This window comes from Macaca nemestrina, chromosome 19, assembly GCF_043159975.1.
Source record: "Macaca nemestrina isolate mMacNem1 chromosome 19, mMacNem.hap1, whole genome shotgun sequence".
Lineage (NCBI taxonomy): Eukaryota > Metazoa > Chordata > Mammalia > Primates > Cercopithecidae > Macaca > Macaca nemestrina.
In genome coordinates this window covers 46,315,881-46,343,574 of record NC_092143.1, presented here as the reverse complement: position 1 = coordinate 46,343,574, position 27,694 = coordinate 46,315,881, and the positions used below count along the sequence as shown (strand labels likewise).

The 27,694-nt window shown below is 45.4% G+C and overlaps 1 protein-coding gene and 1 long non-coding RNA gene across 6 annotated transcripts in view; one reads left to right on the top strand and one right to left on the bottom strand.

Annotated features, from left to right (window-relative positions):
* Window positions 1-27,694, bottom strand: part of LOC105499544 (uncharacterized) — a 228,556-nt gene that overhangs the window by 25,282 nt on the left and 175,580 nt on the right. The window contains exon 8 of one of the 4 annotated variants that reach the window (XR_011616902.1): window positions 15,718-15,927. The exons of 2 other annotated variants lie outside the window; for them this stretch is intronic. This is a non-coding gene — a long non-coding RNA (uncharacterized lncRNA). Of the gene's footprint in view, window positions 1-15,717; window positions 15,928-21,571; window positions 21,753-27,694 lie in introns of those variants that run through there. One more of the 4 variants, XR_011616900.1, reaches the window with a different exon arrangement.
* The window catches only part of LOC105499549 (solute carrier family 14 member 2), a 485,447-nt gene that overhangs the window by 398,813 nt on the left and 58,940 nt on the right, over window positions 1-27,694 (top strand). The window lies entirely within an intron of this gene.

Sequence of the window (27,694 nt, the reverse complement as noted above, 5' to 3'; positions counted from 1 at the left end):
GGGTGTTCATTGAGGAGGGTCCCCCTCTCGAATCATGAAGATGCAGTGCAGAAATGAGGTCATGGGGCCCACGTTGCTCACGCTTCCTAGAGCCCTCCTGCTGAGTGGCACAGACTTCATCTAAGAAAAAGAAAACCACCCAGTACAGACTGGAGGAAAGCATCTGTTCCGTAAAGACCCTCCCCTCCCTCTGTTCACAAGGCACCTCTCCTCTCTAGTCTCCCTGTAAACTCTGCCTGTGCACCCCAGTTGCCCTCTCCTATCTCGCCACAGTGGCATAAGGCTAAATTAATTAATGTGGGTAAACCATGTGGAAAGGCCTCGCTTGCCAAGTGCTCTCAGTAAGTTTGAAATACTATTGGAAGCAGTGGAAATTGGCACAGCTACCTAGAACAAAATTAATCTCACCCCCAGGACTCCTGAGCTTGATTTTGGTTAATGGAGGCATGCGCAGCTAGAACAGAATCTTCATTCAAAGCACTGCGGGTATATTTCAAACTCTTATTGGGGAACAGGGAGATATTAGAATTAAAAGGGAAGGAAGATGGCCAGAATGGGCATTTCCTGTGATATATGAAACCCAATGGGAATTACCCAGGAGTTGAACAAGAGAAGGGGGTAACTTACAAAGTGAGGTCTGTAGGGCCGTGTTGGTTTGGGTATCTCTGGGAGACAAGAGTCTTCCTACCATGGCATGTGTGCGTGTTCCCATCAGGAAGGGCGGCTGGAACTCTCGGGCAAAAGCTGAAGCTACTGTTCACATGCAGAATTTCTATTTTCCCAAGAAAGCTTCGGTGCTACCTTTCAGGCCTTTCAACTGATTACATCAGGCCCATCCAGGTCATCGAAGATAATCGCTCTTAAAGTCAACAGATTATGAACCTTAATACAGCTACAAAGTACCTTCCCATACCAACACCTGGATCAGTGTTTAATTGATCAACTGGGGACAGTGGTCTCACCCAGATGACATAAAAACTGCCTTCACAGCTGCTCTGCACTCCTCACCACTCAGACCCCACCTACCTCCTCTACTGTTGGACCCTTTTTCTGCCTCCTCTAGGATGTCCCATCCCCTAGAAATGGCCTTTGAGCCATCTATTAACCAATCCCATCAAAACCTCAGACAAGTCTCCAAAGAAGGTTGGTTGCAGCCGGGCACGGTGGCTCATGCCAGCACTTTGGGAGGCTGAGGCGGGTGGATTACTTGAGGTCAGGAGTTCGAGACCAGCCTGGCGAACATGGTAAAACACGGTAAACACCGTCTCTACCAAAAATACAAAAGTTAGCCAGGCATGGTGGTGTGTGTCTGTAGTCCCAGCTACTTGGGAAGCTGAGGCAAGAGAATCGCTTGAACCCAGGAGGCAAAGGTTGCAGTGAGCCGAGATTCTGCCACTGTACTCCAGCCTGGGCAACAAGAGTGAAACTCCATCTCAAAAAAAAAGAAAAAAGAAAAAGAAAGAAAGAAAAGAAATCGAGTTTACAGTGACAGTATTTTGCCCATCTATTCAGTAAATATTTGATTATGGCACTTGTTACAGACCCTGATCTAGTGAAGGCCTCAACCAGTGACTACCTGGTAGTTCCCCAAGAATGCCAGGTAATGGTGAGTATTTTGGGGAAAATGGTAGCTAAAAGGATTGGAAAGTTTGGGGGATGAAGGCAGGAGGTAAAAGATGATGTCAGAGAAGTGGCCAGAGGCCAGGTCATGGAGACCAGTGGGACACGGAAGGACTTTGGCTTGTGTCTGAGTGAGCTAGGAGGTCCCTGCAGAGGTTTTGAGCAGGACAGGGACACTGCTACATATTCAAAGGAATGCTCAGGCTGCTGTGTGGAAAATGGACTGAGGGCAGGCACAGGAGGACGCAGAGAGACTAGTCTGGAGCCTATTCACCTAAACCAGGAGAGGGATGGTGGTGCCTTAGACTTAGTCACTTTGCAGTAATGATGATGAAAAAAGTACATTCCAGATATAATTTAGAGGTGGCACTAATAGGAATTGCTGTTGCATTAAGGTGTGGTGTGTGAACGAGAGGCCTGAGCCACCAGGCAAGTAACAGTACCTTGTACTGAGACCGGGGAGCCTCATGGGAGAATGGGTTGTGGAGAGGTGCAGGCCAGTCATGCACACCCAATCAGAGGTTCCCAACACATTTTGCATTTTACTAAATGGGACTCTCTACAAACGGGCAATCAAACATTCACATGGCAGTTAATGGCTCACACGTACTGTATTGTAGAGACCCAAGACCCAATACCTCAAGGGCCTTCTAGTCAAAATGAAGCCAGCCAGCCCCTACTGTTAGTGTGTCTCTGCCCATGTAGGTTATCTGTCTAATTTTACCAATCAGAATAGATCACCCAGAAGCTCCAGTTCCCTGTTTGAAATGATCTCTCTGTAGAGACAAAAAGATATTTAAGATCCAAGGGCTTCAAAGCAGTGGAGAAGGGGAGGGAGGAATGATGCAGCACTGTAGCTTGGGTCTGCTTCAGGAGACTGGTCCTAGGTGCTTTCCTTTGTAACTCCCTTCCTCCATAAAAATATAAACAAAACTTGTATTTTATGGCTGTGTTGGTATTGAGACAAATGCAAGCATGATACTATGCATTTTTTTCTCCTGATTTTAAAAATTAAGGCATTTTGGCTGGGCGCAGTGGCTCACGCCTGTAATCCTAGCACTTTGGGAGGCCAAGGTGGACGGATCATAAGGTCAGGAGATGGAGACCATCCTGGCTAACACGGTGAAACCCCATCTCTACTAAAAATACAAAAAATTAGCAAAGCGTGGTGGCGGGCGCCTGCAGTCCCAGCTATTCAGGAGGCTGAGGCAGAAGAATGGTGTGAACCTGGGAGGTGGAGCTTGCAGTGAACCAAGATTGCGCCACTGCACTCCAGCCTGGGCGACAGAGCGAGAATCCGTCTCAAAAAAAAAAAAAATAAGGCATTTTTATGGGCCCCTAAAAATATCATGGGCTGTAGGCATTGTGCCTCCTGTACCCAGTGGATAAGTTGGCTTTCTGTCTAGGAAGGAGAAGAGGTGGGTCTGCATTGGCAGTGGGCATTAGGGACCTGGGCTCTTGTCCTGACTTTCTAACAATTCGCTCTGAGACCTCCGATCAGTCCCTCCACCACTCAAGGTTCCTCTTTCCTTATCTTTCTAAGAAGCCTCTCTCAGCTGCCTTCGGGCAATAATTCCTCAATATTCTAACTAAAGCATGCAGACCGCTTGCTTGATTTTTAAACTTTCTTACCCCAAGGGAAGGCTTTTCCTCCCAAGTATAACATTAAACTCATTTTCCCTTTCTGGATCTTCTTCTCTCATCAAATCATGTGCTGGTATATGCAGCCACTAGTTTCCAAAAAGCGGCCATAAAACCATAACGAGCATGAAGATACCAATGTGAAAATGACAGAAAGTCATAAACATTCAAATAAATATATAAATATAAACAAGTCTATAAACCAAACCCTGGAGGCATTTTAAACACATAATGTAGCATTTATCTCTCTTACTTTGCACAGCAGAACTTTCAAAGGAAATTCATTTAATTCTATTGCTCACGCCCCTAACCCCCATCCAGGAGTAATCGCTAATAACCAGCACAATTACTGCTTCCCTCCTGATCAAGGGTTCATTTCAGAAGCTCATTCTTGAATTCATTATCGTGCTGGCAATGAGTTGAATCACAGCGGATGTGGCCATATGACAACCCCCCTTGCTCTTCTTCCAGTTAGGTTCAGCGAGATGCCTGATACGGTCCTGGCCCCGACCTGCTCTGACTGTTGCAAAAGTAGTTACCTTTCTGTTACCTGGCCCAATTTAAAGAAGTCAGTCAGGACTTAGGAAATGAGCAGACAATTCTGTTTTGTGATGGGCTTGTTGAATGGAGGGACACTCTCCCATGGAACATGACTGTGTCCCTCCCTCCCCAGAGTGCAGAGAGCATGACCCAGCCATTCTGCATCTCCAGCAGGGACACAGGTGAAGAGGACACTGAGCACTACCTGAGCAACAGGCACTGTTCTGAGTCTGTTCTCACACTGCTGATAAAGATATACCTGAGACTGGGCAATTTACAAAAGAAAGAGGTTTAATGGACTTACAGTTCCATGTGGCTGGGGGAGCCTCACAATCATGGCAGAAGACAAGGAGGAGCAAGACACATCTTACGTGGATGTCAGCAGGCAGAGAGCTCATGCAGAGAAACTCCCCCTTGTAAAACCATCAGATCTCGTGAGCCTTATTCACTACCACAAGAACAGCATGGGAAAGACTTGCCCCCATGAGTCACCAGCTCCCTCCCACAACACATGGGAATTCAGGATGAGATTTGGGTGGGGACACAGGCAAACCATATCAGAGCCCTTCTCGGGTACTTGCTCATCTAATCCCCACAACAGCCCATGAGGTAGATATAGACCCAGCTACAGGATTTATAGGTGCAAAATGAAAATGTAGGGCGCTTGTTAAAAAGCAGAGAAAATAAGAGGCAGTTAAATATACTAAAATATAAAACTTGTTTCTTTCTCCTGTGAGCGCTCTTTTTCTCTCTCCCTCCCTCTCATGGTGGTTTTTATTTGCTACTTATTGTCACACTGCTTGGGATACAAAAAAATCTTGCTAGATGAGTGAAGACCATCACCGGAACCCAGGGGTTCCATCCTGCAACTCAGTGTACTCCCAAATGGCCCACTGGCCACCAGGTTCCCCCAACAAACACAGCAGCCATCAGACTGACCTGCTGTGCGCAACCAGGAGTGGAGAAATTGAATCAGGCATCCCTTCTTCTCACAGGCCTTCCACCTGCACCACAACACACAGTGAACAGGCAGCCTCAGGGTATGGTAATCTCGATGCCAGGATACACTTGGCACCAGGATTAGGCTAAGATGCTGCAGGGTACATGCACTCAACTCTGACCCTCACCTGTGCATACCTCTGCACGGACAGCAGCAGCAGTCACTGGGTAGGGAGCAAGGAGGAAGAGGCTGGGCAGGTCCTTGGGCTCCAAAAAGTGGGTAATAGGCACTCAAGAACCGTGAACCAAGGGAGGCAGCAAGAGGTAGGACTGAGTGTGAGCAGAAGATCTAGTGGCTCATGCTCCATTGTCCCACTAGACTTCCCTTACAAAACGCAAATTCAAGCTTTTAAATAATGGAAAATATTTGAATTATTGTGAATTTCAAGATGGTGACTATAGAGCCCTTTTTATACAGGGCCATATGCAACTTGTACTGGTTGCTGCTGGTTGCAGGTCCATGAAGCCAACTCTGAGTCAATTTTACGACCATCCTTATTTGAAGGAACTCATGTGCTGTATTGTGCCCAGAGTCATAATGCAATGAAGTAGGGTGGGATGGGAGGTGAGACCAAGACTTAAACTCAGTCATCTGCCTCCAGAACCTCATTCTTTACCACTTCCCTAGGCTGTCCCTTATTCCACCAAACCTGACTGCCACCCCTCAGGATGATCAGTGCTGCACCACATGGTATGGTGGAAAAACAAAAGAGAATGCACGGCCCAACCTGCAGCTTCATGCTAACTGGCTACCAACTGGCTTCATGACCTTGGCAAGTCACTTTACTTTTCTGAGCTTTATCCTAACCTACCACATGGAGGCGCTGCAGAGAAAAAAACCCATGGGGTCATAAAGGTACAATTGTCAGAATTTTCCTCAAATTCTTCAATAAAAAGCAAAGCCTTTAGTGTCTAGTGGGAGAGCCCTAGCCAGAGCCCAGATCTCTCTGCCATCTCCTCCTTTCCCAGGCTTTTCCCCACTCCTCTGGGCAACTGAATGTCCAAGAGGAGAGCATGCATGTTCTACCATTGAATTGTTCTGTGGCCACATAGTAAGAAAGGGACAAGGTTGGATCCATTCACCACTCAGGGCTATAATATTTTCTGGGTCTGTATACAACTACTTTGACTTTGTTGTCTTAATTCCAATGGGGTTTTTCTTTCCCCTCTATCTTTTCAGTCCAACTGGATAGTGCTCTCCATTCATGATCCAGAAGGAATCCCCAACTGAACCTAACCAATGTTTTCTAAATGAACATCATTGAGAAAAATTCTGACAATGCTTTTTTCTGAAAGCAAGTGATCAGACTGGCCCATTAATAAACATTGACTTGAAGGGACTCCAAGTCTGTAGCATGATGAAGCAACACCATGATGATCTTCAGTCTTTAAGTCGTTTCAGCTGAACTGTGGTGACTTACACTTCCTTGGACAAGATTGCAAGCATTTTCTTTGGTCTTATCCAGGAAGCATCTGCTTAGGCAGGACTGGCTGAAAGATCTAAATGGTCAGAGCCTTTGGCATTGGCCATTCTGTCTGGTGAGGGCATGTGCAGCTATACATGATGCCCAGGGGTCTCCTTCTTTCTGGGATCCAAGTCCCACTCTAGGAGTACTCATTCACTGCCCAGATTAAGCCAAAAATATGCAAACTCCACCCAGACCTTCAGTTCTAAACCTCAAAGAAGCTTATTTCATAAAATATCAAAAGGCCATGGATGAGCCATACAATGGTAAATAGATATGAAAGTTAAAGGAGACAGTGTGTTTGAAGTGCCCAGCACAGTATTTAGTACACAATAGGTGTTCAACTAATGTCAGTCCTTAATGAAAATTTCATCTCTCTTGAAGAGGATTAGTGAGCAGGGTGATTTGCCACTCATTCCTTACAGAGATTGGAGGATATCTGCCCTGGAGAGGGAGAGTATGAGGGCATTGGATACCCTGTGAAGGTGGAGGAAGATCTAAAAAGGAATTTGAAGCAGGGCAAGGAGGCAGGAGCAAGGATTATAGAAAACTGAAAAGCCACTTCACCTGTGTGGCTTTTCCATGGATGAGCTCTGGCCTCACCCCAAGGATAGAGGTAACATAGGGGTCTTTGATGTGATGTGAAAAATACTTTCACCCCACACTCATTTCAGCTGCTCTATCCTCTGCAGAGACTTAAAACATGACCATGATGGGGCAGAGAAGTTGGTCTTTCCTTGAGAAACTCAGGCCCTTGCAAGAGATCAGAAGACACAAAATTTCACTCAGACTCTTTCGAAGAATTCTCCTCTTTTTGTGTCTTAAGGCCAAACGCCTTCTGCTTCCTCATGGTAAAATGCAGACACTTGTGTGCTTTCTCCAAAGCAAAAATTGGTTGACACTCCCCACTGATGGATTCAAACATTTTGACTGAACTCATTCAAATTCCCATCAGTTTAGCCAATTGATGTCATCTCAAATATCTGTCAGCACAACCAGCCAAGTCGATTAGACACCTGGTCTTTTTAGTTAGCTAACTTGTTATTTCCAAAAACAAAAATAAAAAATCAAGATAAAAATAACCCATCAATTTAGTTAGCAACTGACTGATAGATTCTATCAAAAAAGTATATTTTGTCAAACAACTTTGATTTTTTTTTTCACTGAATCTACTGAGTCAATCAGTTGTTGGGATGGGGTGATATTGAGCAGATGTGTCAGCTTGCTGAACAAGCAGGGAGGGGAACATCACAAATGAGTCATCACAAAGATTCAATCAGAATGACCACTGCTCAATCATTCAAAACAGTGAGAAATGGAATCCTGATAAGTGTATAACAGGTGATCCCCAATCACAGCAGTTTTGTGCTTTGAAGAAAATTTTTCTATTCTTTCTAGAAATTTGTTCTTCCTGTCTCTTGTTGGTCCATAATTGATAAGAACATGGGTGTGATTTCCAAGAGAATGGTCTGATCTTTGTCCTAGATTAACCACTGACAGTCAACAAGCAGATGACAGAGTCACTGAAAACTGGGAGTTCGCTGTATTTATTGGGGTCTCTTGAATAGTGTATTACATTGAATTATTCTGAAAGATGTGAGTTCTACCCAAGACCAGAGGGTGATGATAAATTCAGTGATGTAGTTTCTAGGGTTACAATCAAGGTATTTATTTGTCAAAACTGAAACCATTATAATTAGCCTTTTCCACTCTCCTCCCTCTACCTTTACTCTTTTTCAACCCTCAGCTCTCATCCTCTCTCATACAGCCCCTCCCAGGATGCCCAGAACCCGAACACTGTGCCAGAGCTCTCCCAGTGGTGGAATCATCTAAAAGACTAAGTCACCCTAAAGAGTCATTGACTTGATGTGCTAACTCTTACTAGGGGTGCTTGTTTTTCAAAAGAAGATACCTGAAGTGGTCTATGCTTACCCCAAAGGAGTGAGCCACTAATGGTATAATTTCAGATGCCAGGTAACTGGAGAGGGTCTAAGAGTCAGAAGACATGCTTTTAACAAAACCATGTATTTGAAGAACAATCTTACTTAGAGAACCAGAACATGTTTGCTTTCAAATGTCTTCATGCATAATTAGGTGGCTCACTTTTGTTGGATTCAAATTTTCCATCGGTCAGATTTTCTCCTGGTCATAGACACTTCTGCACCAGGAATAAGTTGATTATTTATTACTAGTCACTCACACCTATAATTCACTTTTCCAATATTTCTCTGTTGCCTATACAGTGCCATTTTGTCAATCCCCATGGTTTATTAACTGAGTTTTGATGGCTGGGGTAAACAAATTACTTCAAGAATGAATATGACGCAAAAAAGTCATTTCTCACTGGGTTCTAAATGATGAAATTGGTGTGAGATCCAATTAATCCTAATGTCAGGAAGCCATTCACCATCATGTGGAGGCATGTTACCATAGCCCATCCTAGCAGCAACATAACTTTGTATGGTACATAATATTTACCATTTTAAAATTCTAAGTAAATATCTGACAATATCTAGATCAAATGATTTTGCAGTTAAAATACTCCAAATCATGCAGTCTACTCCTTTAAAACCCATTGAAAACACAGTGCAGAGAAACAACCCTGCTTTATAAATGCATCAGGAACATCGGTAACCAACGGGTCCACATTCTTATGTTACATCAGAAGATACGTATGGGGTCTAGTGAAACTCTGCATAGTCATAACCAAGCATGTGCCTACTTCAGTGGTCTCGAAATTTCTTTACTGTGCAATTCCATTAAAAATATATTTTTGGGCAGTCACCCCCAATATGTTTGTTTAAATATAAATTACATCTACATCAGCTAATATGTCAAGGCAAAATACACACTTAGGTGTGGGTCATCTTTAATGACAATGAATGTAAATCCTTGTTTAAAGTAGACTTCACAGTTTTGGAGGGCCTGTTCTCATCGTGGTTGATTAGATTATCATTGTCTTTACTTTACAACATAGATGGTGATGAGCTCATAATCAGAACGAAGGAAGCAATAGCCCTACCACTTTTGTATGAATTATTTGGGCTTCCATTAGTCTTCTTTGCAAGAGTCTGATTAATCTGAGTATCAATTTTGTGTACATCCTTCTGCACAATGAGGCTTCCACTCTTCCCCACAGTGATCATCATCATAATACAATATTGATAACCAATAGGAAGCACTAATCCAGGCAATCTGGCTCCAGAGCCTGCACGAGCAACCACCAACATCTTCACTTTGCAATGCTGATCTTCACGTACAGTAGACAAGGACCACATGTGACAGGTAACAACTTGAAAGACAATCCTAACCAGGCTAGTAAAGCTTAATTTCCTTCTTAACCTTTGAATAAAAATATACATAAAAGTTCTAATATTTTCTACCCATGCCCTGATGGACTGTCTCATGTACCCCTCAGGGCAAACTCCCCACTTTGGGGACCACTGGTTTTAGTTCACCTTAAAATACAACCCCCTCTGGAGAAGAGGGTGAAGATGCCCACTGAGACAAATAAGACTTTAAGTTCTGCCAGGAGTTTTGACCTCCCAGGGGCACCAGGAAGCATTAAAGAGTCTTAAATGAGAGGTGATGGGATTCAGTGATAAGATGATTATTCTGGTTGCTGTAAGAAGGATGGACTGTGGAGGATGCACAGATAACAGAAGAAATAATAATAGTCTGAGTTAAGGTTGCAGCCTTGAAACTGGAGAGAAGTGGGCAGAATCACAAAATTTTAAAGATTTGGTTATTAATTAAACTTGACCAAGGTTAAACAGCTGGTAGGCAGCAGAGCTAAATTTAGATCCCAGGTCTCCTCACTCCCAACGCAATGATTTTTCTTCTGATTTGCCATGTCAGAGAACACCTGGTCCCTCCATTTTATCCTCTCCCAGAAAGATAAGTTATCAGGAGCGTAGCATGGAACAGCAGCCTGCAGTCTCCAGAAGGGTGATAAAGGAAGGCTACAGGAGAGGAAATGCACCGCCTTTTCCAGATACATTTATCTTTGCAGGATCCATGAGACCACTACATGAAAATCTGTTTTCTGGGTATTGAGTTCCATATTGAAATAACACATTTCCCACTGACAACAAACAGAAACTCCAAGTAACTATTCAAGTCCAGGCTTTAATAAAAACCATAACCATCCAGCTGGAGGGGGGAAGGTGATGAGGAAGTATCAAGTTGGGGAAAGGAGAAACAGCCCCTTTCAATCACTCCCACCAGGGAACTCTCATCTCTCCTGGGCTGTTTGAAATCCTTACTCCTTTATGCTAAAAAGTTACCTCCTCCAAAAATTCCTTTCTAATTATTCCATCCCTCCCCTCCTCTCCACTGCCCCAATCTCATATAACACTATCTGGTTCCTTTCTTATGGAATCTATCAGTCACAGTTCAGCATAGGAACCACTGTATTCCAGGAATCAGTCAGTCAAAATCACGACGCCACTGTAGCTATTGCTTCTCAAACCCCGTAAAGCTGGTGGCTGAGCACTGAATGGCAAGATAACCTCATATGCCCATGATCTTACTTACTTTCATCAGAAAATAGCCAAAAAGAGCAGGAAAAAATCTTTTGTTTCACTCTCACCTTCTAAATTTTACCTAAATGCCTAAAATTGACAAATTAAAAAAAAAAAAAAAACTGGCTGCAAGGAATGCTAAGAAATCTAATTTTTAGTTATCTAGCCTCTTGGGTATAGTAAGGTACACTGTGAGGAGGATTGAGCAAGCCAGACTCAGGTTCTACCACAGGAATTTTCCACATAATACATCCTATGTTGTTTTTATGTGTCTGATCATCCCTCAGTTCCTGGAGGGCAGGAATCATGTATTTCCCATCCTCAAGACTACAGACATTGCGAATGAGAGGTTCTTGCTAAGGTTGGACAAATAATTAAATGATGGAGCACTTCGACTGTTTTAATATTTTCTTACTTTGCTTTCTGATTTTTTTTTTCATGCATTTGAGCGTTGTCTCTGCATTCAATCTCTCTGAAGACAATGTTGGTTAAGTACTTCTTGGGTATGTCCCCAAGGGGTAGCCAGAGGGCTTGGTATGTACAATTCTTCAATTAATGGGTTGTGTCTTCAAAACCAATCCCCAGTCAGGGTTTTATCCCCAAGAGACGTTTATGCCCCATGAGACTCAACCAATGGGAAACTAATTTCCTGCAAAATTGTGAAACCAACTGTGCAATTTTTTTGCATATCTTTCTAACATGGTCTGTCATCCCATTTTGTCAGCAGACTACCTCCAGATTTATAGGCAAGTGCCCTCTACACTATTCTACATGGTTGCTAGGAGGATTAAATAACACAGGTACCAGTACCTACCACATAGTAGGTAGTCAGCAAATATTAGTTACTTCCTTTCACCAAGAACCTTTTCCTCCATAAAAAGTATACCTTTTTTGGGTTCCTGCTAGAAGACCAGCTAATTCTGATTCTTAAAGAGCCGTTAATGGCTAATGTATTAGTTATCTATCAAGGTGTGACAAGTTGCCCAAACTTAGCAACATAAAATGATAAATATGTATTATCTTCTTAATGTCTCTGGAATTAAGGAATCAGGAGGAGCATAACTGGGTTTTTCTGGCTGAGGCTCTCTAATGAGACTGCTGTCAGGATGTCAGTCAGGGCTGCTGTCACCTGAAGGCTTGACTGGGGCTGGAGGATCCACTCTCAAAGTTGCTCCCTTACATGACGGGCAAGTTGATGACAAGAGCTCTCAGTTCCCCTGTAAGGAACTCCATAAGGCTGCTTGTGTGTTGTCATAACATGGCAGCAGTTTTCCCCAGAGCAAGTGACCCAAGAGTGCCTCTCAGTCCTTGAAACAACCGAAAGATTCTCTCCAATGCCTCCATTCTCTATTCCTACCCTACAGTGGGAACGGCTACGACCCTATTCCTGGGCATTAACAGTTACTTTCTGGTTTCTGTTAGAGCATGATGAGTTTTTTCTTGTTCACTGTTGAATCCCCTGTGACTGGTACATAATAGGTGCTCACCAAACACTTTTGAATGAATACTATCTGGTACAGGATGTGCTATAGAGAAATTGGTGCTTTAGAAAGATTAACCTTCCTATTTACTTCAGCAGATCCACTCTCATTAAATCCCTGATGGTTGGAGTCTTTAGCACTTGTGAACAACCCCAGAAAAGATGGGAAGGAGGTGAAAACTGACACTTGTTGACACCTACTATATACCACGCAGTACACTGGGCCCTCTGTGTGTTGCCTCACAAGGCAGTTCTCACCATCCCTGCCTCATGGATAAGGAGGATTCTGTGTCCAACATGGCTCTGGAGTAAGTAGAAGAGCTGCAATTTGGCTGTGCTCCTGGGTCCATGCTCTTTTTGTTCCACCCGCTGTGACTGTCCCAGTGGGTTTTGCTCATCAACACTCACCCTCCTTTTAGAAAACATATCTTCAGAGATTTCACAACAAGCTCAATTTACTTTCCAGTGATGTCCAGACAAATTCCATCTTTTCAGAGTTTTGGCTGTTTAAATATAGCCAACTTATCTGTCCCATTACCTCAGTCAACCTTCAGAGGAGTCAGACAACAAGCATCTTGGCAAATGCCTTCCAGCCACTTCCAGCATGCTCATATCCCTTAACGCTCAACTAATGCAACTCTAAGTAGCTTCTTTGGGAAGTAGCTTCTTTGGGAATATAATGAAAGCTCATTTGGTTAGGCATGAGGGGGGCATGGAATAAAACTAGAATTTGCAAAGTTGTTTCTTCATGCCAGGTCCCCTCTGCACTTCCTCCTTGGGTAGCTGGTCCACAGGATGTCTATTTCAAAGTCCAGCTGGTTTTCCAGGAGCCACAGGGCAAATGGAAAAGAAGAGCCCCAATGTTGCTTCTCAAGGAAGATTGTTGCTTCATCCTACACAAGATTCGTGGAGGAAGGAAGGGAGGAGGGGAAGAAGCCCCATCAGGGAGTCTTTGGCAGCTCGCAGGCTGTTGCCCCTTTCAGAGTAGGGACAAATGGCTCAGGAGCATCCATTTTTCTCCCTGTCTCCCTGCTCCATCTCCTCTTTAGGCTTGTTTGGCTTCCTTCTTGGCACATCCCTTCCTGCCATCACACCCACTGCTCCTTCACTGTGGCTTCATTTTCTCTTCTCTCCTCCTTTACCCCATTTTCTCCTTATTCTCCTTCCTTTTTTTCTTGCATCTATCTAAAATTTTACAGTCCTTTCACTCTTTCCTTCCTTTGTGCCAATCACAACTATGTTTCTCTTCTCACTAACTCCACAAAATGTCCCTTTCCACTCCAGGTGGGGCTTTTTATGTCTTTTCTTCTTTGGTAATGCAGAATTATTATTCAACTACTTATGGTTTTTACTAGAGCTCTCCACTAAGGCATCCACCACTCACTGCCAGCATTCCTCATTGGAGTTTATAGCAAGACTCCATGAGGGTGCCACAAGTAAAGCCTCCTAAGTTTGGTTCACCTCAACCTAAGTCCAGAGGGCCCATGCTTCTGTTCCCGTCACGGTTGGGCAAATCAATAACCCGTCTGTCTCTCCTCTCTATCCTCTTGTGTGGGTTTACAAAGCAAAGGTGAGCATTTCATTTAGCTATTTCAATAGCTGAGTAAGACTCCATTTCCAAAGGTGATACACTTTTATTTCTGGAATTGTATACCACCTATAACTAGATTCCTCAGGAGCATGCCATTGCTACGACCCTGAGCAGGTTGCATAGGAAGCAGCAATTTAAATTCCACTGGCCAAGACACAAGCTGAAAAAGACTGGGGTGCTTGCCACTTCCTTTCATCTGGAGATGCAGGATGCAAATGGCATTTAATTAAAGTCATAAATCTAGTTTTTGTTGAGTTGGTTTTGCTGTTGCTAAATCTAATCTGATTTTGCTTGCTTACTGAATGCTTTGACCACTAAGCAAAAATTGTAAAAGAAATGAAGATAGTTTCCAGCCCCTCCCCCACCATCCCTTCTCCCTTCTTATAGCTGTCTGCACCCCAGTACTGCCCCATTACACCCCTGAGAAGCCTGTGTGCAGACCTGAGCACAGGAGTCACCTAAGATGTTATTCAAAATACAGATTCTGTTATGGGGGTGGGGCTGAGAGCCTGCATTTCTAACAAGCTCCCAAGTGAAGCTGATGCTGAACCCCCACTCACCTGGAGTAGCAAAGGCATAAAATATATGCAGAAAGAGCATAGACACAAAGATCTAGGTCAGGGGTTCTCAATCCTGGCTGAACATTACCATTACCTAGGGAGCTTTTAAAAATTCCAGTGCCCGGGTTACACCAATTAAGTCAGAATCTCTGGGGAAGCGACCCAGTCATCAGCATTTTTTAAAGCTCCCTAGATAAAGATGACTGTGTGCTGTCAAGGTTGAGGATCTCAGCTCTCAGGGCTTCAAGGAAAGAGTGTTCACATCCAGCTGAAAGGGAGGGGGAAGGCATTCTAGAAACAAGGCTGTAACTGAACTAAAAGGAACCCCTGTCTCATGGTAGGTTTCAGCTCTTGTCAATAGACCAGCAGGAGGCATATGTTGGAAATGGTACACTTTGCAAAGCTCTGTAATTCCATCACTGCATGGAATTCCAGACTGGCCTAGTGTGGCCACACACATCCATTGATGGTCTTCTTTCACCTAGAGGTTTGTTTTGCTCTAACCCTGGTCTTCCCCAACACCCATAGATCACCAATGAGGTGACAGCATCATCACCTACTACCTTGTCAGTTTTCCACCAACTCAGGATAAAAGCATGACTTAGGGTCTTCTTGTACAGAAAATGTGTGCTGAAAGCCAGTTTTAAAGGACTGTTGGTTTACTGCCTGCGATGACCCTAAAACACATTTTGCCATGATGAGAAACACCACGTAAGGCACAGAGGATGGGCACACCCAGGTGCTGCACGAGAAGAACTCAGCCATGGTGGGCCCATCAGCTGGTGCTTAAGAAGACCTGAGATTCAACACCAGCCCATTAAGCATTTTCCCTACCCTCACCAAACACCAGCCTCCTCCCATTCCAAACACCCCCATTCTAACTGCAAGTTATCCTTTTCCGCACCAGGAATACCTTTAATAGTCATCTGACTCTGAGCTTTACCTGAATAAGAAGCTCTTGGGACAGCACCTGATGGGATCCATCCTGATTTCCACCCCCTCCCAGGGACAGCCCTTCCTCTTGACTCCAAAGCCATGTTGTTCTTAGAAAATAAACATCTGTGCAGGAAAAGGGGATCAAGGTTCTGTTGAAAAGGAAGAAGGTAGCTCAAAGGCCTAAAGGACATGCCACACTGAGCCCTTACAGAGGTCAAGTGCAGAAGTGCATCCTCACCAAAAGGAAGGAGAAGGTCTACATGCCAGCCCAGCTTGCACACAGGAAGACCCAGCTTCACACCATGGCCCAGCACCTGAAAGGAGATGTGTGTTTGTACACATTGAATCCAAAGACAAAAAGCTTAAGCTACATAAGGCCCAGCTCCAGGGAGAAGAATCAAGGACTCACATGCCCACAGTCACTGGATGAGGGAGAGAACCTTAGGGAAGAGTCTGGGGCCCAACACAAGTAGGTTGGGAATGCTGTTGAGCAAAGCAGGCTGAGACAGTCTTAGCTCCTGTGTCAACTCACTGTGTGGCCCATGTGGCAGGTACCCTCACATCTCTGACCCTGCAAAACAAGAAGAACAGCACCATCTATAGCTTACCCCCTATCATGAGATTGATTGAGGAAATAAATGCAGTTTGAAGAAGGAAAGTGTTTTGTAACATATAAAATACCATATGCATGGTGACTTCAAACAGTACAGAATTTGTAAAGTTCATAGTCTGCAATCTTCAGTGAATACTTCACTCATTCATCAAATATTTATTGAGCACCTATTGTGTGCAAGATGCTATACTTCAAGAAAACAAGGAAATTGTCCATAAGGGGCTCCCATCTGTCTCCTAGAGATGAGACATATACATAAACAGCAATGACAGATAGCTGAGGCCTGGAAAAGGAAAGATGAAGAGCTCTCAAGTAGTTGTTGCTGCTCCCAGCCTCCATTTACAGGTGTTTACTCAGAGATCTTCCAGCCCAAGGTCATCAGAGAAAACTGCCCAGAGCTCAGTGGGAAAGAGCAAGGATGGCTCACACTCTGTGGGCTGGCAAGTCAAGCAAATCAGCTGGTCAGAATATTATGTGCCCATGACATTCCAATATGGCAAGTTTAACTTCTCAGACCATGCAGAATAGCATTTAAACTCCTTACCCATCTCTCTACTGCCTGAATCCACTTTTGGTTGGGCTTCTTGGACATTAGCCCTGAAGATGCTCAGCCACATGAATACATCACTCACAGCACAAGCATGAACAATTAAAATCACTAACGTTTATTAGCTACTTAATATGTGCTAGGCACTGCACTAAGCAACTTGCATGCATTATTTCTTCTAAAACAATCTTATGAGGTAGGCACTATTATTGTCCTTACCTCACAGATGGGATGAGAAAACCAAGACACAGAGAGGTTGTGGGGCTTCCCCAAGGATGCACAGCTAAGTAGGTGGGTGGTATGGTTTGGCTCTGTGTCCCCACCCAAATATCATTTGGAATTTTAATCTTCATATTCCCCATGTGTCAAAGGCGGACCCAGTGGGAGGTGATTGGATCATGGGGGCAGTTTCCCTATGCTGTTCTCATGATAGTGAGTGAGTTTTCACAAGATCTGATAGTTTTATAAGTGTTTGGCAAGTTCCTCCTTCTCACACACTCTCTCTCTCCTGTCGCTATGTGACAAGGTCCAAGTTTCCTTCCCCTTCTCCTTCTGCCATGACTGTAAGTTTCCTGAGGCCTCCCCAGCCATGTGGAACTGTGAGTCAATTAAACCTCTTTCATTTATAAATTATGCAGTCTTTGGCAGTTTTTTATAGCAGTATGAAAACATACTAATACAGTAAATTGGTACCAAGGTAGAGGAACACTGCTATAAAGACATTTGAAAATGTGGAAGCAAGTTGGGAACTGAGTAACAGGCAGAGATTGGAACAGTTTGGAGAGCTCAGAACATAGAAAGATGTGGGAAAGTTTGGAACTTCCTAAAGACTTGTTGAATGATTTTGACCAAAATGCTGATAGTGATATGGACAATGAAGTCCAGGCAGAGGTGGTCTCAACTGGAGATGAGGAACTTGTTGGGAACTAGAGTAAAGGTCACTCTTGCTATGCTTTAGCAAAGAAACTGGTGGCATTTTGCCATTTCCCTAGAGATCTGTGAAATTTTAAACTTGAGAGAGATGATTTAGGGTATCTGGCAGAAGAAATTTCTAAGGAGCAAAGCATTCAAGAGGTGACCTTGGTGCTCTTAAAAGGATTCAATTTTATGCATTCACAAAGAGATGGTTTGAAATTGGAACTTACATTTAAAAGAGAAGCAGAGCATAAAAGTTTGGAAAATTTGCAGCCTGACGATGTGATGAGAAAGAAAAACCCATTTTCTGGGGAGAAATTGAAGCCGGCTGCAGATATTTGTCTAAGTAACCAGAAGCCAAATGTTAATTGCCAAGACAATGGGGAAAATTACTCCAGGGCATGTCAGAGACCTTTGCAGCAGCCCCTACCATCCTGGACCCAGAGGTCTAGGAGGAAAAAAATGGGCTGGCCCAGGGCCCCGCTGCTGCCCTGTGCATTCCAGCCACGGCTAAAAGGGGCCAGTGTACAGTTCAGGCCATTGCTTCAGAGGGTGCAAGCCCCAACCCTTGGCGGCTTCCATGTGGTGTTGAGTCTGCAGCTGCACAGAAGTCAAGAATTGAGGTTTGGAAACCTCCACTTAGATTTCAGAGGATGTATGAAACTCCAGGAGGACCAGGCAGAAGTTTGCTGCAGGGGTAGAGACCTCATAGAGAACCTCTGCTATGGCAGTGCAGAAAGGAAATGTGAGGTTGGAGCCCCCACACAGAGTGCCCACTGGAGCACTGCCTAGTGGAGCTGTGAGAAGAGGACCATCGTCTTCCAGACCCCAGAATGGTAAATCCACTGACAGCTTGCCCCGTGCACCTGGAAAAGCCACACACACCCAACACCAGCCTGTGAAAGCAGCAGAAGGGGAGCTGTACCCTGCAAAGCCACAGAAGCAGAGCTGCCTGAGTCTATGGGAGCCTACCTCTTGCATCAGCATGACCTGGATGTGAGACATGGAGTCAAAGGAGATTATTTTTGAGATTTAAGATTTAATGACTGCACCACTGGATTTTGGACTTGCATGGGGCCTGTAGCCCTTTGTTTTGTCCAATTTCTCCCATTTGAAATGGGAGCATTTATCCAATGCCTCCTGCACCCCCATTGTATCTTGGAAGTAACTAACTTGCTTTTTCTTTTTTTTTTTTTTTTTTTTTTGAGACAGAGTTTGCTCTGTCACCCAGACTAGAGTACATTGGCACTATCTTGGCTCACTGTAACCTCCACCTCCCAGGTTCAAGAGATTCTTCTGCCTCAGCCTTCCAGTAGCTGGGACTACAGGTGTGTGCCACCACACCCTGCTAATTTTTGTATTTTTAGCAGAGACAGGGTTTCACCACATTGACCAGGCTGGTCTCGAACTTCTGACGTCAAGTGATCCACCCAACTCGGCCTCCCAAAGTGCTGGGATTACAGGCGTGGGCCACCGCACCCGGCCATTTGCTTTTGATTGTACAGGCTCATAGGTGGAAGGGACTTGCCTTGCCTCAGACGAAACTTTGGACTTTGACTTTCAAGTTAATGCTGGAATGAGTTAAGACTTTGGGGGACTGTTGCTAAGGCACGATTGTGTTTTGAAATGTATAAAGAACATGAGATCTGGGAGGGGCCGGGGCAGAATGATATGGTTTGGCTCTGTGTCCGCACCTGAATATCATCTCAAATTGTAATTCCAATAATCCCCACATGTTGAGGGCAGGACCCAGGGCAAGGTGACTGGATCATGGGAGCGGTTTCCCCCATGCTGTTCTCGTGACAGTGAGTGAGTTCTCACAAGATCTGATGGTTTTATAAGTGTTTGGCAAGTTCCTGCTCCACACAATCTCTCTCTCCTGCCGCCATTTGAGAAGGTCCAAGTTTGCTTCCCCTTCGCCTTCCGCCATGACTGTAAGTTTCTTGAGGCCTCCTCAGCAATGTGGAAGTGTAAGTCAATTAAATTTCTTTCTTTTTTTTTTTTTTAAATAAATCACCCAGTCTCAGGTAGTTCTTTATAGCAGTATGAGAATGGACTATTACAGTGGGGGAGCCAAGATTTGAATCCGGGTATTCTGTCTCTACTGTACCACCACTATCTAATAACACTAAAATTAACTACCCAGAGCCACCTCGGGGCAGCTCATGTGTATATAAGTATGTATGCATGTGTGTGTGTGTGTCTGTGTAGGGGTATATATGTGTGTGTGTGTGTAAGAAAGGGAGAGAGACTACTGCATTGTGAATTAGTCCGCCACACAAGCCAGAGCAGAGATCACCATGCTCATAAGAGGCCAGGAAGGTGCCATGGCCATGGTAGGGCTGGGTGTGTGAGCAGGATGTGTGTGAGTAAAGCAGATCAATATTCATGCATGCAGAACTGAACTGGAGGTAGCTGTGGGACCTGAGGAGGCCGCCTGCCCAGAACAGTGGCATATGCTGCAGAGAAGCTGAAAATTGTCTTGGGCACAGGTGGAGCATTCCTGGGTAGAACTGTGGGAGATTGAGAATGTTGCTATCTTCAGAGCTTCTTAACTTCTCCCCCTAAGTAGCCTCAACTGATGGGGAGAATTGACACATTACCCCTAGGTAGTAGGAGGGCACAGCCTGCAGCAGCCACCTGCAGACTCTACATTTCTTCCCTTTATATTTTATTTTAATAATATAAAGAGTTGCATTTGACTCTTTTATAAGCCATGTTTGCTTAAATATGCAACTATTATTCTATATTAGTTCATATCAAGCCCAATCAGCATTCCAGAAAACCGTGCTTCTCTGTGCCCTGAGCATTGACTACCCTGGCTCAGAGTTTCATGCCCAGTTCCAGGAGCGAAGGACTCAGACATGGAGCACCTCAGAAGGTTTTTGAGCAGTGGCACGACCAAGTCATGTTTTAAGATAATTTACCCATCACCAGTGGCAAGCTGGAGAAAAACTGGGGAGCCCGAAGTGAGGGAAGTCAGCTAGAAGGTGACCTGCATTGGGGAGGGCCTGGCTCAAAGGGAGATAATGGGCTGATCCAGACTGAGAGCTCTGAAGGAGAACTTGATGGCTGAGTAATTGCAATTGATGGAATGCAAGAGGCAATAAATTGCCATTTATTCATGGGATGAGAGGGCTCAATATGTGGAACACTGAAGGGTCACCCCACTTTAGAAGTGTCACATAAGGGCCAGGCACAGTGGCTCACATCTGTAATCCTAGCACTTTGGAAGGCCAAGGTGGGCAGATTGCCTGAGCTCAGGAGTTTGAGACCAGCCTGGGAAACCATCTCTACTAAAATACAAAAAATTAGCCAGGCATGGCAGCGTGCACCTGTAGTCCCAGCTACTCAGGAGGCTGAGGCAGGAGAATTACTTGAACCCAGGAGATGGAGGTTGAGATTGCGCCACTGCATTCTAGCCCACGCAACAGTGGAGACTCCATTTCCCAAAAAAAAAAAAAAAAAAAAAAAAAAAAAAAAAAAAAAAAAAAAAACAGTCACATAAGAAGAGTGTGGTGATCTATAAGATTCTTCCAAACACAAGCTGGGGAGGAGCGTCAAAAGAGGTCAAGTGGTCGCCTCTCCCCCACCTCATCTCACAGTCACTGCAGGCTCCTCAGAGCTTTTCTGCTGGAGGCCAGAATTCCCCTGCCAGGCTCTGGTTGGATTCTCAGCTGCAGAACCCCAGCCCTGGCCCTGCAGCAGAAACCAGAAAGATAAAGCCCCTGGCCCACTGGCCACCAGCCATCTCTAACCCCAGCCAGTCCTCAGAAGACCCAGAGGAGGTGGTGCTGCCTCTGACTTCTGCCCCACCCAGCCTGACCCGCTGGCCCCAGTGAGTCAGTCTCCTCTCAGCCCAGATCAGACTTACTAAGTTGGAGCTGCCAAGAAAACTCTAAGCCACCCCTAATAAAAGCCGGCACTCAGCCAGTCTCTTATACAACCCAGCCCTGAGCAAGGCACCTCTCAGCCAGCTACTGGACTGTTTACCTGCCCTGTACTCCTAGTGCCCAGGTGTCTCCTGGATTCCTCCCCTCCCTGATCTCCCTGGGGTGTGATGCACCAGTCCAGGGGTCTCATCTGTTCCCATTCTGGCAGTCTGACCAAACATCCACCTAGCCCCACACACCTGATTTTTCACCTTCAGAGTCTACCAACTCAGGGATGAATGAAGCCAGTGCTCCCGGGGACCCAGCCTGACTCACTCAGCAAAGTCCTTTCAGAATGATGCTGTCACTGAGATCCTGGTGGCAAGATGGCAGAGAGTCTGGGGGCTGTGTTTGGTGAGCCAGACTGAAGAACAATCAAGTAGACTGCCCTAGAAAAATGAAGGCTTAGGATCAACCTCTGAAGTGCTCGTAAGTGGGAAAAGGAGTCCCTAAATCCTGTGCAGGCGTCATGGACAGAACTGGAAACAGCAAGGAGAAAAAGTCCCAGGGACTTGATGTCAGCTCCACAGATACAAGGGTTTCTAGTAAGCAGGGCCGTTCTCAACAAGAACAACTTGCCTCAGGGGAAAGGGACCCCAGCCGGGAGAAGCTAGGTATCCAGAGGTGTTAGAGAATGGATTCCTTCATCATTTGAGAGAGGGCAAAGAACATCCCTCTTGGTTCTAAGGTCGTAGAAATTTATGGAAACTCTCCTTGCATCAACTGCAAGGTCTTAGGCAAAATATATCAATCCAACTAATATTCTGGAGAACTTGCTAATCACTTTTACTTCTCCAGAGCTGCCGTGGCCTCAATAACTCAGTTGGTTAGAAGACGAAGTAAGGCCAGGCACGGTGGCCCAGCACTTTGGGAGGCCAAGGCCGGTGGATTACCTGAGGTCAGTAGTTCAGGACCAGCCTGGCCAACATGATAAAACCTTGTCTCTACAAAAAAATACAAAAATTAGCCAGGCTGGTGGTGGGCACCTGTAATCCCAGCTACTTGGGAGGCTGAGACAGGAGAATTGCTTGAACCTGGGAGGAGGAGGTTGCAGTGAGCCGAGATCACACCATTGCACTCCAGGCTGAGTAACAAGAGCGAAAGTCTGTCTCAAAAAGAAAAAAAGAAGTAAATGGGGCCATTTGAGATTCATCCCCAGATGACCAGGGGACTGGTATACTTAAACCCAAGAGACCAGGGATAGGGAGAGAGCTTCGACTCTGCACTAATTCACACCAACAATTGAAGAAATCCCTTTGAGCATGGGCCCCTTCCCTCCCAGGGCAGCAGAAGCATGAGAAACAGCCACAGCCCCTTTTCACTGGGCATGCGCGTGTTTCTGCAATTCCACTGGAGACGGATGGTCTTTAGGAGAAAATAATCAGGAGAAGAATTTCAAAATTAGTATAACAGAGCAGGAGCCACATTTTTTGTAACCATTGGAAGAATTTGGGTCCAAACCTAGACACTAAGGACTCCTCACAGTCTGATTCTGACACCCTAGTTTTGTCTTTCATTGCCTGCTGACATCTCTCCCAAGCTGCAGTAGGGTCCGTGCTGGAACTTGCTGGCCCAAACCATGTATTTTCTCAGGCATTTCTCTGGAGTGTGCTCCTCTTTCTTGCCTGCTCAGCCAAGTCCTGACATGGAAGCTGAGCCCAGTCTCCCCAGGGCTGGGAGGGCAGGGCAGCCGCTCTGTGCTCTCTGCACCGCCCCCTTGCCCTCTGCCCTCCCTTGTGCCTCCCGCTCAGGACACAGTGCCTGCTCACTGCTCCTCCTGGCCACTCGAATGTGAGCCCTTTGCAGGCAAGGCCTGGACCTTCCAGCTGTGATCCCTCCAAGGTAGCCCACAGGCGTACGGTAGATATTCAACAAGGAGGGTTCTTACAAAGAGGATGGAGGAGCCGGTCTGTTTTGGGAGCCCCTTGCCAGACATTTGAGGCCTGGTTTTTGGAGAGACGTGGGACTGATCCAAACAGCCCTCTCTGTCCATATTTCTGAAGGAAAAGAGGAGGTGTGGGCAGCCAAGGAGAGTCCGAGCGCGCCAAGCAGATCATTATGTGTTCTTGGAAGCAGGTTTAATGGACTGGCGCTGAGCTGAGTTGGGAACGGGCTGAGGCCCTCAGCCGGGACGTGGCTCGGGCAGGGATTTCACATCCAGTTCTAACAAGTGGCGACGCCTTATGGAAACTTTTGAAAGCTATTCTGTTTCAGACCAGCCAGCTTGTACTTCATCTGGCTGCTCTCACCCTCTCTCCCTTCAATTTGGGAGCACGAGAAGAGGGGAAAGTAAAATCACTAAGCTCCTACTATGTGCCAGGAACCAAATCAGCAATTTCACTGTCCTGAGAAGCCTACGTTGACCTTCGGAGACATGGAGGCCCATGCAACCCGGAGTGGCAGAGCAGGGAGGCAGGAGCAGACCCCCCTCACAGCCCGTGCTCCTTCCGCGTGCGGCGACCTGCTCTCCACAGGGCCATTGGTGCTGCATGTCTCGCCCCTACCCCAAAGCCAAAATTCCCCATTGTAACAGGATAAACATTCCCGTGGCAAAGGAATGCTGTATTCCCTACAGGAGATGCAAGGCCCTGTTCCTGTAGAGGATACGTAGGCTTGAGAAACACAACACTGGGCTGAGGCCCTAGACCCAGGCGCTCGAGGGCCAGCCACTCGGCTGTGCAAGGCCCAGCCAGGCAGACAGAGTAATGGAGAGTGCGGCGGGAAATTGGGTCTAACCTTGACTCTGCAGCAAGCTGCTCATTTTCTGGGTCCTGCAAATGTCACAATGAGGTGAGCTTACTCTGGAAAATGCAGACAGCAACATACACATGAGAAACAATTCCTATTTTGCTTTTCGAGGACTTGATTTATCTGTAAATGAGAATATTGTCTGCATGCAGAAGGGACTCAAAGGTGAAGTACCTTTTTGGAGAGTACCCTAGAAAGAACTTCCCTTGTGCAATAGTAATAATAAAGGGATTTTTAGGTGTAAGGCTTTCTGCTGGGTGGTATAAATGCAGAAATTAAGGTAATCGCCCCTGATCTTAAAGGGGTTATAAAGTAGACACATTTTTTCATCAAAAGAAGTATAAAAATCTTTAAATTCTTATGGTTAGAAAATAATTTCTGAGTATACCCATTCTCAACTCCTACCTGGACACTTCAGCCCCACCACTTAAAAGAACATTATATTTCCTTGATTATATGATGTATATTATTGTCATATTTTAACATTTCTAAAATCAAGATGCATCTTGCAATTATGAATGGAAGCATTTTCTTCTTTATGATACCTAATTAGTGATCAATCTGACAGCTGATAACATCTTAGATTCCATGAAATATGTTTAGGAAAAACCTTTATCATTACCACTTTTCGGCTAGACTTTTAATAGATTTCATAGCCACTGAATTTAACACAAGGCCTTTCCGGAACATTTCTAGTTTATCCAGTTGTATGGTGTCATGCAGATTCTGTGTGTAGATATCTGATTGCCCCTGCTTACTTTTTCTATGGTTGGCTTGGAGGGAAATTTTTACCAAGGGCCAGGGATGCTGTATCACCTCTTGGCCACCAGAGGGAGAGAGCGCATTGGAGAGGAACAAGTTCTCGGGCTTGTCGGATTTCAACGTCTCCTAAACCTTTCTGGCATGCCCCCTCTATGGTAGTGTGCCCACCCCTTACGGAAACCCTACCTACAGGGTCAGAATACAACGAAAGGCCTCCATTCCGGAGTGATGGCAGCATCAGGGTTAGTTAGACCTGAATGACATTTGCAGACCTACACAAAAATTCACAATGGTCTAATGAGCTCCTCCTGGGAATGAGAACGGTGCTAGACATGACAGGGGGTTCTGCCTGCAGAAAATGCATGGCTGGTGGGTGGCCCCGCACTGTTCTGAAACCACTGGAGACTCCTGAGATCCACAGGGATTTGTAAAGTTATCCAGAGAAGTGTTCCCTATCTAGCAGTCACCAGTAGCCTTGCTCACAATCCCTTCCTCCCCACTCCCTCTCTTCCTTCCAAATTTATTTATTGAACCCTTACTACATGCCAGGCACTGTGCTAGGAGCTGGGGATGCAGCAATAGACAGAACAGAGGAGGCCACCATCCTCATGAAATTTAAGTTCTGATGGGGAGATAGAAACCATACAAATATACAAACCTCCCATGAGAGTATGTGACAGGAGAACATGGTGGGTGGATCTGCGAGGGTTTGTTTAGCAAGTGATCATTGAGACAAAGTCTGGCAGAAGTGTAGGGGTTGATCAGGAAGAGTGAGGGAAAGGTCTTCAAGCCAATGAACCAGCACTTGCAGAGACCCTGAGGTGAAAAGTGTTCAACACCTTACAAGCACTAAAAGGAGGCCAGCATGGGGCCAGGAGTCATGGAGCTGGAAAGCAAGGGACTCACTAAAGCACAGTGGGAGCTCAGAGCCTTGCACACCCTGTCAAAGAGGTGGTTTTCCATCTGAAACCATGATGGGCTTTAAGCAGAGATCCAACATGAGTGGATTTGAATATTAATATGGCACCTCTTCCCTGCGGGGCATGGCTTGGAGGAGAAACCTGGGAAAAAGTAGGGATATCCAAATGAAAGTCATTGAAGATGTGGTTAGAGGTGACAGTGGCTAACTGGTGACCATGAACGTGAAGGTATATTTTTTAGAGACAGAATTGTTGACTTTAGAAAGTAAGGAGAAGGGAGCATTAAGTGTGACTCCTGAGTTTTCTGAAGGAACAGCTTGGAAGGGGGAGACAGCTTTTCCTAGGGTGGTCACCTGTGAGGGAGGATAGGATTTGGGAAGGCAACATTATGAGTTGTTTTGGCAAATTAAGGTACTTGGAGCATCTATATGCAAGTGTAAAGTAGACAACTAAATCTATTAATCCAGTGCTCAAAACTGGGCTGGAAATGTGAGATTTGAGGGTCATCGGCATGGAGATGGAATACGAAGCCATGCTGAGGGCTGACATCACCTGGGTAGGAGCACCAGGGCTGAGAAGAGGGCCCGGAACAGGGGTCTGCAAAATGCTCCTGTTACATGAAGAAGAGCCTCCAAAGACAGTGTGAAGGAGCAACCAGAGAGGGGATCAGGAATAAAGGCCAAAGAGTGTGTCAAAGAGGGTGAACAACTCTCAGAACACCGCCGAGCAGCCTGGTGGGATGGGGACTGAAAGTGGACTTGCCATGGAGGCCCTAGAGACCACAGCAAAGGCAGCCATAGCAGAAAGCAGACTGAGCTGGACTAAAGACAGAAAAGGGAAGCACCCAATGTTCACCTGAGGACAGCAATCCAACTTACAGTGAAAGCAATCTACTCAGTTATTACCCTTGTTCTCTAGCCATGTTCAGTTGTTTGGTGAAAGCATGGAAAAGTTAGACATTTGGGTTTATCCTGGCTGGAATTTTACCATACAAGCATGAAGGAGGGAGACAGGAGCAAGAGAGTTGGAGGAAGTAACATAAGGGGGCATGAAGTTAAGTTGGTCAAGGAGGGAAGGGAAGACAAGGGGCTGTGGGAGCTGAAGGGCTGTCAGAGGGGTCATCTGAGCAGGTGAGCCAAAGGTACAAGAGGAAGTGGCCAGAGGAGAGATCTGACTTTTGAGATTTCCAGTGTGTGTGATATTAAGCCCATGCTGGGACTGTGGAAATCGGCTGTTGAAAAGGCGAGGTGAAAAGGTCCACTGGAGATGAGAAGGACAAGGATCTAAGAAATCAGAGAATAGGATGATGAGTCATCTGCCTAGATATTGAAGCTGCTTAAAGTTCCTGGAAGGGGGATGAAGATGATTGGTAGGAGCACCTCAAGTCTTCATTGAATGAGACAGTGACCAGAGAGTCAATAACACAGCAGTGAGCAGTTGGAGAGGATGGTATGGCCATTTGGGATAAGCCTCAAAGAAGAAGGGTTTCTGCACAAGCAAGGTGAGTGGTGCTCAGAAGAAATTGTGGAGAGTAAGAATTCCTCTCGTTAGGAGCAGAAGAGGTAATAGCCCAGCGAAATGGAACTAATGCAAAATTAGAAAAGGGACTTTATCCCCTTTTGAAGGGAACCCTGCAATCTTTGAGCAGTGTCTGGAATGATAAGTATATGGAATGGTAGTACCCATGTTAGGGATCTGTGATCCCTGTCCTAAGAGAGACTGTCCTACACTCAAGGGATGCAGCATGGAGCACGGAGCAATGGGGAAAGCTCTAGAGGAGAGGAGACTGCATGCAGGTCCAAAACCACCTCTCAAATAAATAAATAAATAAGATATAACTGAGCTGGAGGAGGCTAAAGAAGAATGGCACAAATGGCTGGATGGGAAGGAGAGAGTACAGC